The sequence below is a fragment of the Ranitomeya variabilis genome, chromosome 1 (assembly GCF_051348905.1).
Source record: "Ranitomeya variabilis isolate aRanVar5 chromosome 1, aRanVar5.hap1, whole genome shotgun sequence".
NCBI lineage: Eukaryota > Metazoa > Chordata > Amphibia > Anura > Dendrobatidae > Ranitomeya > Ranitomeya variabilis.
Genome location: NC_135232.1, coordinates 336,276,769 through 336,298,069, shown reverse-complemented (window position 1 = coordinate 336,298,069; position 21,301 = coordinate 336,276,769).

Below are 21,301 nucleotides of genomic sequence, written 5' to 3'. Positions count from 1 at the left end.
ACTACGTGAGCTGTGCTATATACTACGTGGCTGTGTTATATACTACGTGGGCTGTGTTATATACTACGTGGGCTGTGCTATATAGTACATAGCTGTGCAATATAGATGGCTGGGCAATATACTACGTGGCTGTGTTATAGACTACGTGGGCTGTGTTTATATACTACATGTCTGTGTTATATACTACGTGGGCTGTGTTATATACTATGTGGGCTGTGCTATATATTGCGTGGGCTGTGTTATACACTGCGTGGGCTGTGCTATACACTGCGTGGGCTGTGCTATATACTACATGTGCTGTTATACACTGCATTGGCTGTGTTATATACTACGTGGGCTGTGCTATATACTACGTGGGCTGTGTTATACACTGCATGGGCTGTGCTATATACTGCGTGGGCTGTGCTATATGCTACGTGGCTGTGCTATATACTCCATGGCTGTGCTATATGCTATGTGGGCTGTGTTATATACTATGTGGGCTGTGCTATATGCTACGTGGGCTGTGCTATATGCTACGTGGGCTGTGCTATATGGTACGTGGGCTGTGTTATATGCTACGTGGGCTGTTTTATATGCTACTTGGCTGTGGTATATTTCTCTGCTGTATCTGTGCATCATGAATCGTGGTATGTGTTAAAGAGGGGGGCCCACTGAGACTCTTTTGCCCAGGGCCTTCAAAAACCTGGAGGCAGCCATGGCTTCACTGATTGGTCACGCCCGGCCGGCCGCGAACAATCCGCGACAGGCGCAGTCCGGACGCGAATTGGCACGAAATTTTAACCACGCTTCGCTAATTGGTCGCGCCCGGCCGGCCGAATCCTGTGTATAAATTGTATTATTCTGAAAACTTCATAAATAAACTACATACATATTCTAGAATACCCGATGCGTTAGAATCAGGCCACCATCTAGTAAATCTATAATAACAGTTTTTTTTGTATCTTAAGCTTTACCAACTTTTTGAGTTGTGAATAACTCTCCCTACCAGGTGCCAAAACAATGAATTGTATCACCAGACTATTTGCCTTTGTATCCTTTATTTATGATGGTGTTGTGATATATAATTATTTTGTGGTTCTATGGGGCTATATCCATCTAATGGGGACCTCTTTTGGTTTTTAACCCCTTAGTGACAGAGCCAATTTGGTACTTAATGACCGAGCCAATTTTTACAATTCTGACCAGTGTCACTTTATGAGGTTATAACTCTGGAACGCTTTATCGGATCCCGCTGATTCTGAGACTGTTTTTTCGTGACATGTTGTACTTCAAGTTAGTGGTAACATTTCTTCGATATTACTTGCGATTATTTATGAAAAAAATGGAAATATGGCGAAAATTTTTAAAATTTTGCAATTTTCAAACTTTGTATTTTTATGCCCTTAAATCAGAGAGATATGTCACAAAAAATAGTTAATAAATAAAATTTCTCACATGTCTACTTTACATCAGCACAATTTTGGAAACAATTTTTTTTTTTGTTAGGGAGTTATAAGGGTTAAAAGTTGACCAGCAATTTCTCATTTTTACAACACCATGTTTTGTTTAGGGACCACATCACCTTTGAAGTGATTTTGAGGGGTCTGTATGATAGAAAATAACCAAGTGTGACACCATTCTAAAAACTGCACCCCTCAAGCTGCTCAAAACCACATTCAAGAAGTTTATTAACCCTTTACGTACTTCACAGGAACTAAAACAATGTGGAAGAAAAAAATGAACATTTTACTTTTTTTTGCAAACATTTTACTTCAGAACCATTTTTTTTAATTTTCACAAGTGTAAAAACAGAAATTTAACCACAAATTTTGTTGTGCAATTTTTCCTGAGTACGCCGATACCCCATATGTGGAGGTAAACCACTGTTTGGGCGCACCGCAGAGCTTGGAAGTGAAGGAGCACCGTTTGACTGTTTCAATGCAGAATTGGCTGGAATTGAGATCGGACGCCATGTCGCGTTTGGAGAGCCCCTAATGTGCCTAAACAGTGGAAACCCCCCACAAGTGACACCATTTTGGAAACTAGACCCCCCAAGGAACCTATCTAGATGTGTGGTGAGCACTTTGAACCCCCAAGTGCTTCACAGAAGTTTATAACGTAGAGCCGTGAAAATAAAAAATCGCATTTGTTTTCACAAAAATGATTTTTTCGCCCACAAATTCTTATTTTCACAAGGGTAACAGGAGAAATTAGACCACAAAAGTTGTTGTGCAATTTCTCCTGAGTACGTCGATACCCCATATGTGGAGGTAAACCACTGTTTGGGCGCACCGCAGAGCTTGGAAGTGAAGGAGCACCGTTTGACTTTTTCAATGCAGAATTGGCTGGAATTGAGATCGGATGCCATGTCGCGTTTGGAGAGTCCCTGATGTGCCTAAACAGTGGAAACCCCCCACAAGTGATACCATTTTGGAAACTAGACCCCTTAAGGAACTTATCTAGATGTGTGGTGAGCACTTTGAACCCCCAAGTGCTTCACAGAAGTTTATAACGTAGAGCCGTGAAAATAAAAAATCTCATTTTTTCTACAAAAATGATCTTTTTGCCCCCAAATTTTTATTTTCACAAGGGTAACAGGAGAAATTAGACCACAAAAGTTGTTGTACAATTTCTCCTGAGTACGTCGATACCCCATATATGGGGGTAAACCACTGTTTGGGCGCACCGCAGAGCTTGGAAGAGAAGGAGTGTCGTTTTACTTTTTCAATGTAGAATTGGCTGGAATTGAGATCGGACGCCATGTCACGTTTGGAGAGCCGCTGATGTGCCTAAACAGTAGAGACCCCCCCACATATGACACCATTTTGGAAACTAGACCCCTTAAGGAACTTATCTAGATGTGTGGTGAGCACTTTAAACCCCCAGGTGCTTCACAGAAGTTTATAACGTAGAGCCGTGAAAATAAAAAAATCGCATTTTTTCTACAAAAATGATCTTTTTGCCTCCAAATTTTTATTTTACCAAGGGTAACAGGAGAAAATGGACCCCAGAAGCTGTTGTACAATTTGTCTTGAGTACGCCGACACCCCATATGTGGGGGTAAACCACTGTTTGGGCGCATGGCTGAGCTCGGAAGCAAAGGAGCGCCATTTGACTTTTCAATGCAAAATTGACTGGAATTGAGATCGGACGCCATGTCGCGTTTGGAGAGCCCCTGATGTGCCTAAACAGCAGAAACCCCCCAAAAGTGACCCCATTTTGGAAACTAGACCCCCCATGGAACTTATCTAGATGTGTAGTGAGAACTTTGAATGCCCAAGTGCATCACAGAAGTTTATAATGCAGAGTCGTGAAAATAAAAAATATATATTTTTGAACAATAAAGATTTTTTAGCCCCCAAGTTTTTATTTTCACAAGGGTAACAAGAGAAATTGGACCCCAAAAGTTGTTGTCCAATTTGTCCTGAGTATGCTGGTACCCCATATGTGGGGGTAAACCACTGTTTGGGCGCACGGCAGAGCTCGGAAGGGAAGGAGTGCCATTTTGGAATGCAGACTTTGATAGAATTGTCTGCGGGCGTTATGTTGCCTTTGCAGACCCCTAATGTACCTAAACAGTAGAAACCCCCAACAAGTGACCCCATTTTGGAAAATAGACCCCCCAAGGAACTTATCTAGATATGTGGTGAGAACTTTGAATGCCCAAGTGCTTCACAGAAGTTTATAATGCAGAGTAGTGAAAATAAAAAAATATATTTTTTTCCAACAAAAAAGATTTTTAGCCCCCAAGTTTTTATTTTCACAAGGGTAACAGGAGAAATTGGACCCCAAAAGTTGTTGTCCAATTTATCCCGAGTACGCTGATGCCCCATATGTGGGGGTAAACCACTGTTTGGGCGCACGGCAGAGCTCAGAAGGGAGGGAGTACCATTTGACTTTTTTAGCGCAAAATTGGCTGCCGTGTTTGGAGACCCCCCTGATGTACCTAAACAGTGGAAACCCCCAAATTATAACTCCAACCCTAACTCCAACACAGCCCTAACCCTAATCTCAACCCGATCCGTAATCCTAATCACAACCCTAACGATAATCACAACCCTAACCCCAAAACAACCCTAATCTCAACCCTAACCATAACCCTAATCAAAACCCTAAATCCAACACACCCCTAACCCTAATCCCAACCCTAACCCTAATCCCAACCCTAATCCCAAACGTAACACTAATCCCAACCCTAATCCCAAACGTAACACTAATCCCAACCCTAATCCAAACCCTAACCCCAATCCCAACTCTAACCCTAACTTTAGCCCCAACCCTAACTTTAGCCCCAACCCTAACCATAACTTTAGCCCCCGTCGTCACAAAAAAAGTTCAATGTAACCTTTTTTTTGTACGTCGCGTCCGCCATTTCCACGGATGCGTGGCTGTAACTCTGCCCCCTCCTCCCCAGGACATAGACTGGGCAGCGGATGCGTTGAAAAACTGCATCCGCTGCCCACGTTGTGCACAATTTTCACAACGTGCGTCGGTACATCGGGCCGACGCATTGCGACCGCCCCGTACCGACGCAAGTGTGAAAGAAGCCTAAGGCTACTTTCACACTAGCGTCGTACTCGGCCCATCGCAGTGTGTCGGGCCGACGTACCGATGCTAGCGTTGTAAGCGCCGCACAACGGGTGCAGCGGATGCTGTTTTTTCAACGCATCCGCTGCCCCATTGTGAGGTGCGGGGAGGCGGGGTGCGGAGTTCCGGCCACGCATGTGCGGTCGGAAATGGCGGACACGTCGCACAAAAAAGTTACATGTAGTTTTTTTTGTGTCGACGGTCCGCCGAAGCACGACGCATCCGTCGCACGATGGATGCGACATGTGGCAATCCGTCGCAATGCGTCGCTAATGCAAGCCAATGGAGAAAAAACGCATCCTGCAAGCACTTTTGCAGGATGCGTTTTTTCTCCAACGACGCATTGCGACGGAAGCCAAAAAACGCTAGTGTGAAAGTAGCCTAACCCTAACCCTAGCCCTAACCCTAAATTTAGCCCCAACCCTAACCCTAACCCTAACTCTAACCCTAACCCTAATCCTAACCCTAACTCTAACCCTAACCCTAACCCTAACTCTAACCCTAACCCTAACCCTAACCCTAACCCTAACCCTAACCCTAACCCTAACTCTAACCCTAACTCTAACCCTAACTCTAACCCTAACCCTAACCCTAACCCTAATTTTAGCCCCAACTTGTCTTCTCCTGCCGGCCGGCAGATGGCAGCAGATGGCGGGCGCACTGCGCATGCGCCCGCCATGATGAAAAAGCCGGCTGGCAGGAGAAGACAGAAGAGGACCCAGGGACCCCGGGTGAGTATGATAGGGTCCCCGAATCCCCCTATTTCTCTGTCCTCTGATGTGCGATCACATCAGAGGACAGAGAAATAACTGATCGCTTTTTTTTTTTTTTTTTTTTTTTTTTTGCGGTCGCCGGTAAACTGTTAATTACCGGCGATCGTAAAGCAGGGGTCGGTGCAAACCGACCCCGATCATGTTCTTTGGGGTCTCGGCTACCCCCGGCAGCCGAGACCCCAAAGATCATCCGGGTGCCGGGCGGCGGGCGCACTGCGCGTGCGCCCGCCATTTTTTCCCGGAAAAAAGATGGCGGCGCCCATGGGGAGACACGAGGAGCACCGGGGGAGGTAGGTAAGCATTGGGGGGCTATTGGGGGCCATCGGGGACCACATTTCTCTGTCCTCCGATGTGCGATCACATCGGAGGACAGAGAAATTAAACGGCAAATCGCGTTTTTTTTTTTTTGTTGCGACCGCCGGTAAACGGTTAATTACCGGCGATCGCAACTCGGGGGTCGGTAAAAACCCCCCGAATCATGTTCTCTGGGGTCTCGGCTACCCTCGGCAACCGAGACCCCAGAGAAAATCCGACTCTGGGGGGCGCTATTCACTTTTTCCACAGCGCCGTTAATTAACGGCGCTGTGGTTTAAGTACCCTTAGCGGCCGCCGTTAAAAGGCGTATCGGCGGTCGTTAAGGGGTTAATTGTTTTTAAGGTATTTTGGTCTTTTTGCACAGCTGAATAAAGTATTTAATTGTTTACATTATTTGGTGATCTCCATGGTAGCATGTTCTTTTTTCCTTGTTTAACCACACGATGAGTATTTGATTACAGAAATTTCTGTAACGTTTCTGCATCTCTAGGAATTTGTTGGCAGCAAAAACGCAACGGAAAATACACTCGTTTTTTATGCGGTTTTGAACTAGAGTCTCCGCAACAAAAATTGACATGCTGTGGCTCGTAGACCCACACCACAGGTGAGTTTATTAAGCGTCAAATAGAAGCACACTGGGCACGGGATCACATTTATTTGGCTCTCTCTGCTGACCACTTACTTTAGGGTTTCCATCTAAATCTCTAAATGACGTGATTCAGATAAAACCCCGATGTATCCATTCACTATAATGAGGCAGCAGAGTTACTCTGGACTCCGTCTGGCCTCTGTTCTGTGGTGTCTTGTCTTTTCAGAAGTGCACAAAATTGTGTCCGACGGCACTTTTATGCAATCCTAAAAATATCGACACCGCCGGATCACAGTGTCCACAGTGCCTCCATCTGCCTCATTATGGGGAATGTTCTGCCAGAGGTTCCATCTGAATCACGTATTTCAAAGATTTACACAGAAACCCTGGGACAAGCGCTTAGCGCAGAAAGCAGGATAAATGTGTGCCGAGCCTTACTGTGATCTATGGGAGGCAGAATGAAAAAATCAACAGCAGGTGAAGAATTTTATTTATTAATATTTATTTATTTTTTTACGCCGTTCCTTGTGCAGCGTAAGTGATTAGGCGACTTTATTCTTCGGGTTGGTGTGATTACAGCAATACCAGATTTATATCAGGCTTTTTTGTTTGGCTGCTATCACACATGAAAAGATGCTCTTTATTGCAAAAAATAGTTTTTGTATCACCACATTTTGAGAGCTATAATTTTTGCATATTTTGGCCCACAGAGTCATGTTATGGCTTGTTTTTTTTGTGAGACGAGTTGACGCTTTTATTGTTACCACTGTCGGGCACATGACATTTTTTGATCGCTTTCTATTCCGATTGTTGGGAGGCACAATGAACAAAAACCAGCAATTCAAGATTTTTATTTCTTTACTATTTTTTTTTTTTTTTTGGGGGGGGGGGGGGGGGGGGTTATATGCTGTTCTGTGTGTGGTAAAATTGATAAGGCAATTTTATTCTTCAGGTCAGTACGATTACAGCGATGCCTCATTTATATCTTTTTTTTATGTTTTGGCGCTTTTACACAAAAAACTATTTTATAGAAAAAATAATTATTTTTGCATAGCTTTATTCTGAGGGTTATAACTTTTTCTATTTTTCTGCTGATGGAGCTGTTTTCTGCGGGACAAGATGACATTCTCAGGAGTACTATGCTTATGTATAGTCGTACTTTTTATTGTGTTTTATTCCACTTTTTTCCAGCGGTATGATGATAAAGCAATGTTTTTTGCCTTTTTTTAAGGTGTTCGCTAAAGGGGTTAACTAGTGGAACAGTTTTATAGGTCGGGACGTTGCGGACGCGGTGTTACCAAATATGTGTACTTTTAATGTTTATGTTTTTTTCATACAAATATTTATTTATGGCTACAATATCTTTTCTTTTTTAATTATTATTTTTTAATTTTTAAAAAATATTTTTACAATTATTTTAACCTCTTTACCCCCAAGGGTGGTTTGCATGTTAATGACCAGGCCAATTTTTACAATTCTGACCACTGTCCCTTTATGAGGTTATAACTCTGGAACGCTTCAATGGATCCTGATGATTCTGACATTGTTTTCTCTCTCTTCGCAATTTTCCAACTTTGAATTTTTATGCCTTTAAATAACACACAAAATATGTCACACAAAATACTGAATAATATACCACACTGATATGTAAATGTGCCATAGCAGCAGGAAGTGACCTAAAACGAAGTAAAGTAGATAAAATTGTATCTTTATTTATTACAAATATAAAAGCAAAAAAAACATACGGTATAATAAAAAGGCAGGGGAATGAAAGAGAAAACGAAGGAGGAGACAGCAGAAAAAGGCAAAAGCCTGCACCAAAACGGAAATGGTTGGGAGGGGATAAATGATATCCCTGCTGCAAGCGTAATCACACAAAGGAACACAGCACATCCTTTTGGCCGCACCATCTGGCAGTAACTGCATATCCTTGGCAGGTAACATGTTGATACCTCAGCATCCTAAGGGTATGTGCACACGTTGCGGTTTTTGCTGCGGATCCGCAGCGTTTTTGACGCTGCGGATCCGCAGCAGTTTTCCATGCGGTGTACAGTACAATGTTAACCTATGGAAAACAAAAACCTCTGTGCACATGCTGCGGAAAAAAACGCGCGGAAACGCTGCATTTTTTTTTCCGCAGCATGTCAATTCTTTGTGCAGAATCCGTAGCGGTTTGACACCTGCTCCATATTAAAACACCGCAGGTGTAAAACTGCAGCAGAATCCTTTATCCCCTCCCAACCATTTCCGTTTTGGTGCAGGCTTTTGTCTTTTTCTGCTGCCTCCTCCCTCATTTTTTCTTGGAGGCAATTCTTTTGTTCCCCTGCCTTTTTATTATGTGTTTTTTGCTTTTATATTTGTAATAAATAAAGATACAATTTTATCTACTTTACTTCATTTTTGGTCACTTCCTGCTGCTATGGCTTATTTACATAGTAATGCTACGTTCACATTAGCGTTGTGCGGTGCAGCCGCATTTAAAATGGGGGGCGCATGGACATGCGTTGTCTTGCGTTTTGTGACGCATGCGTCATTTTGGCGCAACTGTCAGGGCGCAGAGGACGCTGCATGATGCAGTTTTTTCTGCGCCAAAAATCATGCAAAAAATGAACGCATGCATCACAAAACGCTGCATTGTGCATGCGTTTTGCATGCGTTGTGCGTTGTGTCGCCGACGTGAACGTAGCCTAACATAGTAGTAACCTAGTTATTAAGGGTGAAGGAAGACTTTAAGTCCATCTAGTTCAACCTAACATGCCCTAACATGTTGATCCAGAGGAAGGCAAAAAAAAACCATGTGGCAAAGAGCAAGCTCCACACTGGGGAAAAAATTCCTTCCCGACTCCACATACGGCAATTAGTCTAGTTCCCTGGATCAACGCCCTATCAAGGAATCTAATATATATACCCTGTAACATTATACTTTTCAAGAAAGGCATCCGGTCCCCTCTTAAATTTAAGTAAGGAATCACTCATTACAACATCATACGGCAGAGAGTTCCATAGTCTCACTGCCCTTACAGTAAAGAATCCGCGTGGTACATAATTAGTGTACTGAAGTGCTCTTTGGCCTACTTCACTTAGGACTATGGGAATAAAAATACTTAATAAGTAACATTTCCCACATGTCTACTTTACATCAGCACAATTTTGGAACCAAAAATGTTTTTGTTAGGGAGTTATAAGGGTTAAAAGTTGACAAGCAATTTCTCATTTTTGCAACACCATTTTTTTGTTAGAGACCACATCACATTTGAAGTCACTTTGGGGGGTCTATATAATAGAAAATACCCAAGTGTGACACCATTCTAAAAAGTGCACCCCTCAAGGTGCTCAAAACCACATTTAAGAAGTTTATTAACCCTTCAGGTGTTTCATAGGAATTTTTGTTTAAAAAAAAATGACCATTTAACCTTTTTTCACAAAAACTTTACTTCAGCTCCAATTTGTTTTATTTTACAGGAGAAAACAGGAGAGGTAACTGGAGAAATCGGACCCCAAAAGTTGTTGTACAATTTGTGCTGAGTACGCTGATACCCCATATGTGGGAGTAAACCACTGTTTGGGAGCATGGCAGAGCTCGGAAGGGAGGGTGCGCCGTTTGACTTTTCAATGCAAAATTGACTGGAATTCAGATGGGACGCCATGTTGCGTTTGGAGAGCCCCTGATGTGCCTAAACATTGAAACCCCCCCACAAGTGACACCATTTTGGAAAGTAGACCCCCTAAGGAACTTCTCTAGATGTGTGGTGAACACTTTGACCCACCAAGTGCTTAACAGAAGATTATAATGTAGAGCCGTAAAAATAAAAAATCATATTTTTTCACAAAAATGATCTTTTCGCCCCCAATTTTTTATTTTCCCAAGGGTAACAGAAGAAATTGGACCCCAAAAGTTGTTGTGCAATTTGTCCTGAGTATGCTGATATCCCATATGTGGGGGTAAACCACTGTTTGGGCGCATGGCAGAGTAGACTTCCTAAGGAACGTATTTGGATGTGTTGTGAGAACTTTGAACCCCCAAGTGTTTCACTACAGTTTATAATGCAGAGCCGTGAAAATAAAAAATCTTTTTTTTCCACAACAATTATTTTTTAGCCCCCAGTTTTGTATTTTCCCAAGGGTAACAGGAGAAATTGGAACCCAAAAGTAGTTGTCCAATTTGTCCTGAGTACGGTGATACCCCATATGTGGGGCGGAACCACTGTTTGGGCGCATGGCAGAGCTCGGAAGGGAAGGAGCGCCATTTGGAATGCAGACTTAGATGGATTGGTCTGCATGCGTCACATTGCATTTGCAGAGCCCCTGATGTACCTAAACAGTAGAAAACCCACACAAGTGACCCCATATTGGAAACTAGACCCCCCAAGGAACTTATCTAAATGTGTTGTGAGAACTTTGAACCCCCAAGTGTTTCACTACAGTTTATAATGCAGAGCCGTGAAAATAAAAAATCTTTTTTTTCCACAAAAATTATTTTTTAGCCCCCAGTTTTGTATTTTCCCAAGGGTAACAGGAGAAATTGGACACCAAACGTTGTTGTCCAATTTGTCCTGAGTAAGCTGATACCCCATATGTTGGGGTAAACCCCTGTTTGAGCGCACGGGAGAGCTCGGAAGGGAAGGAACACTGTTTTACTTTTTCAACGCAGAATTGGCTGGAATTGAGATCGGACGCCATGTTGCATTTGGAGAGCCCCTGATGTGCCTAAATAGTGGAAACCCCCCAATTCTAACTCCAAACCTAACCCGAACACACCCCTAACCCTAATCCCAACCCTAACCCTAACCACACCCCTAATCCAAACACGCCCCTAACCCTAATCCCAACCACACCCCTAACCCCAACACACCCCTAATCTCAACCCTATTCACACCCCTAACTCCAACACACCACCAGCCCTAATCCTAACCATACCCCTAACCCTGACACACCCCTAACCCTAATCCCAACCGTAAATGTAATCCAAACCCTAACTTTAGCCCCAACCCTAACTGTAGCCTCAACCCTAACTGTAGCCTCAACCCTAAACCAAACCCTAATGGGAAAATGGAAATAAATACATTTTTTAAATTTTATTATTTTTCCCTAACTAAGGCGGTGATAAAGGGGGTTTGAATTACTATTTATAGCGGATTTTTATGATTGGCAGCTGTCACACACTAAAAAACGCTTTTTATTGCAAAAAATAGGTTTTGCGTCTCCACACTTTGAGAGCTATAATTTTTACATATTTTGGTCCACAGAATCATGTGAGGTCTTGTTTTTTGCGGGACGAGTTGACGTTTTTATTGGTACCATTTTCGGGCACGTGACATTTTTTTATCGCTTTTTATTCCGATTTTTGTGAGGCAAAATGACCAAAAACAAGCAATTCATGAATTTCTTTTTTTTTTTTTTTTTTGGGGGGGGGCGTTTATACCGTTCCGCATTTGGTAAAATTGATAAAGCAGTTTTATTCTTCGAGTCAGTATGATTACTGTGATACCTCATTTATATTTTTTTTATGTTTTGGCGCTTTTATATGATAAAAACTATTGTATATAAAAAATAATTATTTTTGCATCACTTTATTCTAAGGTCTATAACTTTTTTTATTTTTTCGCTGATGATGCTGTATGTCGGCTCTCTTTTGGGGGGACAAGATGACATTTTCAGCCTTACCATGTTTATTATGTTCGGCAGTATGATAATAAAGAGTTTTTTTGCCTGTTTTTTTTTTTTTATTTTTTACGGTGTTCACTGAAGGGGTTAACTAGTGGGACAGTTTTATAGGTCGGGTCGTTACGGACATGGCGTTACTAAATATGTGTACTTTTATTGTTTTTTTATTTAGATAAAGAAATGTATTTATTGGAACAATATATATATATTTTTTTTCTTTATTTAGGTTTTTTTTTTTTTTAAATTTTCACATATGTAAATATATATATATATTTTTAACTTTTTTACTTTGTCCAAAGGTGGGAGATCATGCTATAGTGTCAGATCGCTGATCTGACACTTTGCAAAGCACTGTGTCAGATCAGCGATCTGACAGGCAGTGCTGCAGGCTTGCCGGCGCCTGCTTTCAGCAGGCGCTTGCAAGCCACCTCCCTGCAGGACCCAGAAGGAACCCCGTGGCCATTTTGGATCCGGGGCCTGCAGTGAGGAGACCGAAGGAGACCCTCGGAACAACGCGATCACATCGCGTTGTTCCGAGGGTCTTAGGGAAGCACACAGGGAACCCCCTCCCTGCGTGATGCTTCCCTATGCCGCCGGAACGCTGTGATCATGTTTGATCGCTGTGTTCCAGTCAGGGCCGTATTTAGGGTTTCTGCTGCCCTAGGCACTTTTATTGCTGCCTCCCCCTTTGGTGAGTATGACACTATCGGCAGTGACTTTAGCAAGAATCGCTGATGTGAAAGTCGCCTTTTGCAGCAGATCCGTCAGTTTTTCTGCATGTGCCGCGTAACGGATTACTTACAGCAACACTGCCTCATTCATTCCCTATGGGATTTGCGGCACTTGCCATGATCTGACAAATGCGGTACCATACCTCCCAACTTTTGAAGAAGGGAAGGAGGTATAAAGTGTTAATAATTATAAACGAAATAATATGGCCACAGTGCTCCATACTGTATAATGGCCACACATGATGCTCCATACTGTATAACGACCACACATGATGCTCCATACTGTATAACGACCACACATGATGCTCCATACTGTATAACGGCCACACATGATGCTCAATACTGTATAATGGTCACACATGATGCTCAATACTGTATAACGGCCACAAATGATGCTCCATACTGTATAATGGCCAAACACAGTTCTCCATACTGTACAATGACCCCCCCTCCTGTATGCATGGCTCATATTCCCCCGTATGCATGGCTCATAATCCCCCCCCCACTGTATGTATGGCTGATGGCTCATATTCCCCCGTATGCATGGCTCATAATTCCCCCCCTGTATGTATGGCTGATAGCTCATAATTCCCCCCCCCCCCCCGTATGCATGGCTGATGGCTCATATTGCCCTGTATGCATGGCTCATAATTCCCCCCCCCCATATGCATGGCTGATGGCTCATATTCCCCTGTATGCATGGCTCATAATTCCCCCCCCCCTGTATGCATGGCTGATGGCTCATATTCCCCTGTATGCATGGCTCATAATTCCCCCCACGTATGCATGGCTGATGGCTCATAATTCCCCCCCCCGTTTGCATGGCTGATGGCTCATATTCCCCTGTATGCATGGCTCATCTCTCCACCCCCTCCCCCACTCCTTTTCCCATCTTGCATGGCTCGGGCGGCTTACCTTCCTCCTTCATCCCCCCGCCCCCTGTCCCCCATCCCCCGTCCCTCATACTCACCTGTCAGCTGTCCCACACACCGCGCGGCTGCACCGACATCCTCCCTCTGGCTCTGTCCCGCCGCAGCGCCTTCTTCCTGAGTGAGCGGTCACGTGGTACCGCTGATTAAGGTCATGAATATGCGCATATTCATGACCTTAATCAGCAGTACCACATGACCGCTCACTCAGGACGCGCTACAGACGCTGAGACCAGGCATCGCTGGAGCAGGGTGAGTATCGTCTTCAAGGAGGGTGGGTGGGACTCGGAGGCGGGAGGTGGGGGGGCGGGGCGGTCGGTCGCGTTTGTGACCCGGGACTAAAAAAAAAAAAAAAAACCCCCTTGCTCAGGTGCCGCCCCCCCGCAATGTCGCCGCCCTAGGCACGTGTCCTCGAGTGCCTAGTGGCAAATACGGCCCTGGTTCCAGGGGTTAATATGCCAGGAACAGTCCGTGACCGCTCCTGGCATATAGTGCCGGATGTCAGCTGTAATAATCAGCTAACACCCGGCGGCGATTGGCCGCACTCCCCCCATGAGCGCGGCTAATTGCCTATGACATATTATCCCTTCCCTGGGAATTAAGTCCCAGATCACCTCGACAGGATAGTACGTCTAATGGCAGAAAGGGGTTAAAAAAAGTTTTACTTTTCTTTTACTTTTTACTTTGTTCCACTATGGGACTATCATTTTGCTTGTACAGTATGGGAATGCAGCAGCATCCCTATGCTATGCAAACTGTCAGCTTTGCACTGACAGGGAACGTTGCTTTCCTAGGTATGGTGACCCAGATGTCGTCATAATTACATTGGGTCACTGTAAGGATCTGAGGCTGTGAGTTACAAAAATCACCTAAGATCTCTTCTCTAGGGCCTATAGTCTCACTACTCAGGTTGTGAAGAAAGAAATTAAGAAAGATACTCCATTTTGTGCTTTTCGACTCCATTTTCTTGTTGTTAAAGATACATTCTGTTATTTAATTAGGTAAAAGGTTATAGCTGCCATGAAGTAACTTTATCTTGTTGCTCACAAGCCTGTTATTCAACTAGGCTATGGTTCATAATTGGTATAAAGACCTTGAGTGTCCTAACTCGAGCCAGATAATAGATTCGGGGGTGTATTGCTATACAAGACTGAGACACCTGTTAGTATATGTTTTTCTATGCCAAGAAGATATGACCATATATGTAGTTTCCGGTTTTTCTGTATACTCATGGGTTAAGTTTTTCCTGCATTCTTATAGGTTAAGAACTGTGAGCGTGTTCTTATGCTGATTGGTTGAAGTATAATTTCTATGATTATGAAAAGCGATACACAATAAAACGGGGGCCAGAGATCTGCTCGATCCCTCATACAGAGGCACACGTCTCCGTCTGGTCATTTTCAGTTGCCGGCAACGCCCTGTAGATTAATTTGGAAATCACTGAGTCAACCGTGAAGGATCAATTTAGATCCTCCCTCAACAAGGTATCAGGCGATAATCACTGTCTCCCAACTTTTGGTTAGCCCACAGATTCCGTATCTCTCACCAGTATAGTCTGTAGACCCAGTCTAGGCTCCTCCAAACAACACATATCACAACCGATATCCATGTATCCAGGATCAACAATCCTTAAGAGAATTTGTTAAATCCAGATGACAGATTCCTCAAACGTAGCAGGAGGATCCAGCCCAGCCGGCAACCGATCTCCAAAACTCCATAGACATCCATCCCAGCTTGGATCTTCTCCCTTCTAAGTCACTACAACAACTGCCTGATTTAACTCGTGTGTTTTTCTCCCTCCCCCTTAAACATTTTCCTTTAGCTCACAGAATGAAGCATATTCCATCACCTGGTACTGCACATGAGACCCCCTGGGGTGATGGCTCCCCTGGGTCTACTATCCCCATCCACACAATGGGCCTAGGCTTGAAGAACAATGGACTGAGACCTTGAGATACAGAGGTGATTGATAGGATGATTGCTTTACATGTACCTTTAGCAATCTACAGGGTGGGCTATGTATATGGATACACCGAAATAAAATGGGAATGGTTAGTAATTTGCTTGCTCATCAGTGCATCCTCAGGAATCAATGTTTCCATTCAGTGACAGTAAGCAGAGGAAGATGAGCAGGCTAGATCTTATGTAAACCTAAGGCCAGACAGTACAGGGTGGGCTATGTATATGGATACACCTAAATAAAATGGGAATGGTTGGTGATATCAACTTCCTGTTTATGGCACATTATTATATGGGAGGGGGAAAACTTTTCAAGATGGGTAGTGACCATGGTGGCCATTTTGAAGTCGGCCATTTTGGATCCAACTTTATTTTTTTCAATGGGGAGAGGGTCATGTGACACATCAAATTTATTGAGAATTTCACAAGAAAAACAATTGTGTGCGTGGTTGTAATGGAACTTTATTCGTTTATGAGTTATTTACAAGTTTCTCTTTGCTTACAGCCATTGATATGTCGCAGAGGTTAACATGTGAGGAGCGGATAGAAATTGTCTTGATGTCTGGTGAACGCAGTACCCCGGTCATTGCAGCAGATTTCAATGCAAGACACCCTACGCAAGAAAACTGTCACCATTCCCATTTGATTTAGGTGTATCCATATAAATGGCCCACCCAAAAAAGTTTGCCTCATCACTGGACATAATGTTCTGTGTAAACTGAGGGTCCTGTTCCAATTTTTGTTTAGACCATTCTGCAAATTCAGTACACCTATCTGGGTCATCCTCGTTGAGTTGCTGCAGTAGCAGGATTTTGTAAGGGTGCCATTTGTGAGTAGCTAGTATCCGCCGAAGGGATGTTTGACTGATGCCAGATTGGAGCGCTGAATTTGCAGAATGGTCAAAACAAAAATTGAAACAGGACCCTCAGTTTACACAAAACATTATGCTCAGTGATGAGGCAAACTTTTTTGGGTGGGCCATTTATATGGATACACCTAAATCAAATGGGAATGGTGACAGTTTTCTTGCATAGGGTGTCTTGCATTGAAATCTGCTGCAATGACCCGGGTACTGCGTTCACCAGACATCAACAAGATTTATCTCCGCTCCTCACGTGTTAACCTCTGCGACATGTTAATGGCTGTAAGCAAAGAGAAACTTGTAAATAACTCATGAAAGAATAAACTTATGTGAAAACCAAGCACACCATTGTTTTTCTTGTGAAATTCTCAATAAGTTTGATGTGTCACATGACACTCTTCCCATTGGAAAAAATAAAGTTGGATCCAAAATGGCCGACTTCAAAATGGCCGCCATGGTCATCACCCATCGTGAAAAGTTTTCCCCCTCCCATATACTAATGTGCCATAAACAGGAAGTTGATATCACCAACGATTCCCATTTTATTTAGGTGTATCCATATACATGGCCTGTACTGTCTGGCCTTGGGTTTACATAAGATCTAGCCTGCTCATCTTCCTCTGCTTACTGTCACTGAATGGAAACATTGATTCCTGAGGATGAACTGACGAGCAAGCAAATAAGTAATAAAACATGGCAAGAAAATATCTAATAAAACACAACAATATCGATGTAACCGGTGCTTTGTGCTGGAAAAAGTCTCGATCTGTAAGGGCTGTGATCTGTCCATTCCTCCTATAGTCTTTAGAAAGTGGCCATCTCCTTACAATCACCATGGTAACGATCGGAGCCCCGTGTCACGCCGCAGGGTCTCCGATCCAAAGGCAGAGTGGCTGTCATACCTCTGCCGGCTCCCGGAATGCTGCGATCGTGTTCGATCACAGCATTTATGGGGTTAAAGTGTTGGGAACGATGCTTGACACAGCCCGTCGATCGCGATGATGTAATAATCCATCCCAAGTCAAATAGGCCCATGACACAGGGACGCATTATTACGAAATATGTCAGAAAGGGGTCAAAATGCTGGCCAAACCCTTCAATATTGTTTGTGTCAGCCAACATTAATCTGATATGTGTTGTGAATTCTGCTCTTGGGCTCCCTCCGGTGGTTGTTAGTGGTAGTGCAGTGGTCTCTGGATTATAGGCCAGGGCAGGTGTTTCTGCTTATTGCAGCTCTATTAGGTATTTAGGTTTGTAGGATCCATCAATCCCTGCCAGTTGTCCATTGTATCTTGGAGGGATTGCATCTCTGTCTGGCTCCACTGCCCTGCTGTCATTTCAGCTAAGATAAGTGCCTTGTTTTGGTTCTCTGTAGCACGCATGCAGTGGGCTTTTATGTGCAGTGCAATCTATTGTGTTTTTGTCCAGCTTGACTTGTTTGGATTTTTCTGTCATGCTGGTTTCTCTGGAGATGCAGATATACATCCTATGTCTTTAGTTAGATGTAGTATATAGTATTTTCTGCTGTGGAATTTTCTAGTGTTTTAATACTGACCGCTTAGAATTCTGTCCTATCCTTTCTATCTAGCTAGAAGGGCCTCTTTTGCTAAACTCTGTTTTTTCTGCCTGTGTACGTATTTCCTCTTAAACTCACAGTCAATATTTGTGGGGGGCTGCCTATCCTTTGGGGCTCTGCTCTGAGGCAAGATAGGATTTCTGTTGTGAGTTTGGTTTCTGGGCTCCCCCGGTGGTCACTGGTGGTACTGAACGTGGGTTTGTCATCTCCTCTGTTCACCTGTTTCCATCAGGAGATGGGAGTTTCTATTTAGCCTTGCTCCTCAGTCATTTCTATGCCGGCCAACAATGTTACCAGAAGCATTTCTGTTGCATGTTCCTGCTCCTAGACTACTTTCAGCTAAGTTGGATTTTTGTCCTAAGTTTGTTTGCATTTTTGCTCCAGTTCTCTGTGTTTGAATATTTCTGAGACTGGAAGCTCTTGTGAACTGAAATTGCCACTCTGGTGTCATGAGTTGATATTAGAGTTCTAAAGTAATTTCAGGATGGAATTTTGAATAGGGTTTTCAGCTGGCCGTGAAGTCCCCTTTTCTGTCTTCCTTCTATCTAGTAAGCGGACCTCAATTTTGCTAAACCTATTTTCATACTTCGTATGTCAATTTCCTCTAATATCACCGACAATATTTGTGGGGGCTACTGTCCGCCTTTTGGGGAAAATTTCTCTAGAGGTGAGCCAGGTCTGTATTTTCCTCTGCTAGGGTCAGTCAGTTCTCCGGCTGGCGCTGGGCGTCTAGGGATAAAACGTAGGCACGCTACCCGGCCACTTTCAGTTGTTGTGATAGGTTTAGCTCACGGTCAGCTCGAGTTCCCATCTTCCAAGAGCTAGTCCTTTTTGTATGCTCAACTATGTTCTCTGTGTGTTGAGAACCATGACAGATTTCCCATTTCCATCTTTAGGGGTATTTAGTCCTCCGGCTGTGTCGAGGTGTCTAGGCCTGGTTAGGTACATCCCACGGCTACTTCTAGTTGCGGTGTCAGTATTAGGATTGCGGTCAGTACAGGTACCACCTACTCCAGAGTCTCATGCGGCTCCAGGGTCACCGGATCATAACAGTACAACTGGCCAACAATGAGTTAAATGCATCTCAGAAGAAGGGAAGAAAAGTCCTGAGCCATTTTTTTTTCTGCAGGCTGTTTTGTCTTTCCTTCCCTCTTTTCCTCTGGGTGACTGAGGAGCTGTGTGCTAGCATGGATGTTCAGGGATTAGCGTCTCGTGTAGACCAACTAGCTGCTAGGGTACAGGGTATTTCCGATTATATTGTTCAGACTCCGGTTTTAGAGCCTAAGATTCCTACTCCTGAGTTATTTTTTGGAAACAGGTCTAAATTTTTGAGTTTTAAAAATAACTGTAAACTGTTTTTTGCTCTGAAACCTCGTTCTTCTGGTGATCCCATTCAGCAGGTTAAAATAGTCATCTCTCTGCTGCGTGGCGATCCTCAGGATTGGGCATTTTCCCTGGAATCTGGGAATCCTGCCTTGTTTAATGTAGAAGCCTTCTTTCAGGCTCTAGGGTTATTATATGATGAACCAAATTCTGTGGATCATGCTGAGAAGACCTTGTTGACCCTGTTTCAGGGTTAAGAAGCGGCAGAATTGTATTGTCAGAAATTTAGAAAATGGTCTGTGCTGACTAAATGGAATGAGGATGCTTTGGCGGCAATTTTCATAAAGGGTCTTTCTGAATCTGTTAAAGATGTTATGGTGGGGTTTCCCACGCCTATTGGTCTGAGCGATTCTATGTCTCGGGCCATTCAGATTGATCGGCGCCTGCGTGAGCGCAGAGTTGTGCGCGCTGTGGCGTTGTCCTCAGAGCAGATACCTGAGCCTATGCAGTGCGATAGAATTCTGTCTGGAGCTGAACGACGGGGATTCAGACGTCAGAATGGGTTGTGTTTTTACTGTGGCGATGCTTCTCATGTCATTTCGGTCTGCCCTAAGCGTATTAAGAGAATCGCTAGTTCAGTTACCATTGGTACCGTACAACCTAAATTTCTGTTATCTGTGACATTGATCTGCTCATTGTCGTCATTTTCTGTCATGGCGTTTGTAGATTCTGGTGCCGCTTTGAATTTAATGGACTTTGAATTCGCTAAACGTTGTGGTTTCCCCTTGCAGTCTTTGGAGAACCCTATTCCTTTAAGGGGCATTGATGCTACACCTTTGGCTAAAAATAAACCCCAGTTTTGGACACAGGTGACCATGTGCATGGCGCCAGCCCATCGGGAGGATTGTCGCTTTTTGGTGTTGCATAATTTGCATGATGCTATTGTGCTGGGTTTTCCATGGTTGCAGGTACATAATCCGGTGTTGGATTGGAAATCTATGTCTGTGACTAGTTGGGGTTGTCAGGGAGTTCATGGTGACGTTCCTTTGATGTCAATCTCCTCTTCCCCCCCTTCTGAAATTCCAGAGTTCTTGTCTGATTTTCAGGATGTGTTCGGTGAGCCCAAGTCCAGTTCCCTTCCACCGCATAGGGACTGTGATTGTGCTATTGACTTGATTCCAGGTTGTAAGTTTCCTAAGGGCCGACTTTTCAACCTGTCGGTGCCTGAACATACCGCTATGCGGAGTTATATTAAGGAGTCTTTGGAGAAAGGGCATATTCGGCCATCTTCTTCACCATTGGGAGCGGGATTTTTTTTGTTGCCAAGAAGGATGGCTCCTTGAGACCTTGTATTGATTATCGCCTCTTGAATAAGATCACGGTCAAATTTCAATACCCTTTGCCTTTGCTTTCTGATTTGTTTGCTAGGATTAAGGGGGCTAGTTGGTTTACTAAGATTGACCTTCGAGGGGCATATAATCTTATTCGTATTAAGCAGGGTGACGAATGGAAAACTGCGTTTAATACGCCCGAGGGCCATTTTGAATACCTTGTGATGCCCTTCGGGCTCTCTAATGCTCCATCTGTTTTTCAGTCCTTCATGCATGATATCTTCCGGAATTATCTTGATAAATTCATGATTGTATATTTGGATGACATTTTGATTTTTTCCGATGATTGGGAGTCTCATGTGAAACAGGTCAGGATGGTTTTTCAGATCCTTCGTGACAATGCTTTGTTTGTGAAGGGGTCTAAGGGTCTTTTTGGAGTGCAGGAGGTTTCTTTTTTGGGCTTTATTTTTTCTCCCTCATCTATAGAGATGGATCCGGTTAAGGTTCAGGCCATTCATGATTGGATTCAGCCCACGTCCGTGAAGAGTCTTCAGAAATTTTTGGGCTTTGCTAATTTTTATCGCCGTTTCATTGCTAACTTCTCCAGTGTGGTTAAACCCCTGACCGATTTGACGAAAAAGGGCGCTGATGTGACGAATTGGTCCTCTGCGGCTGTCTCT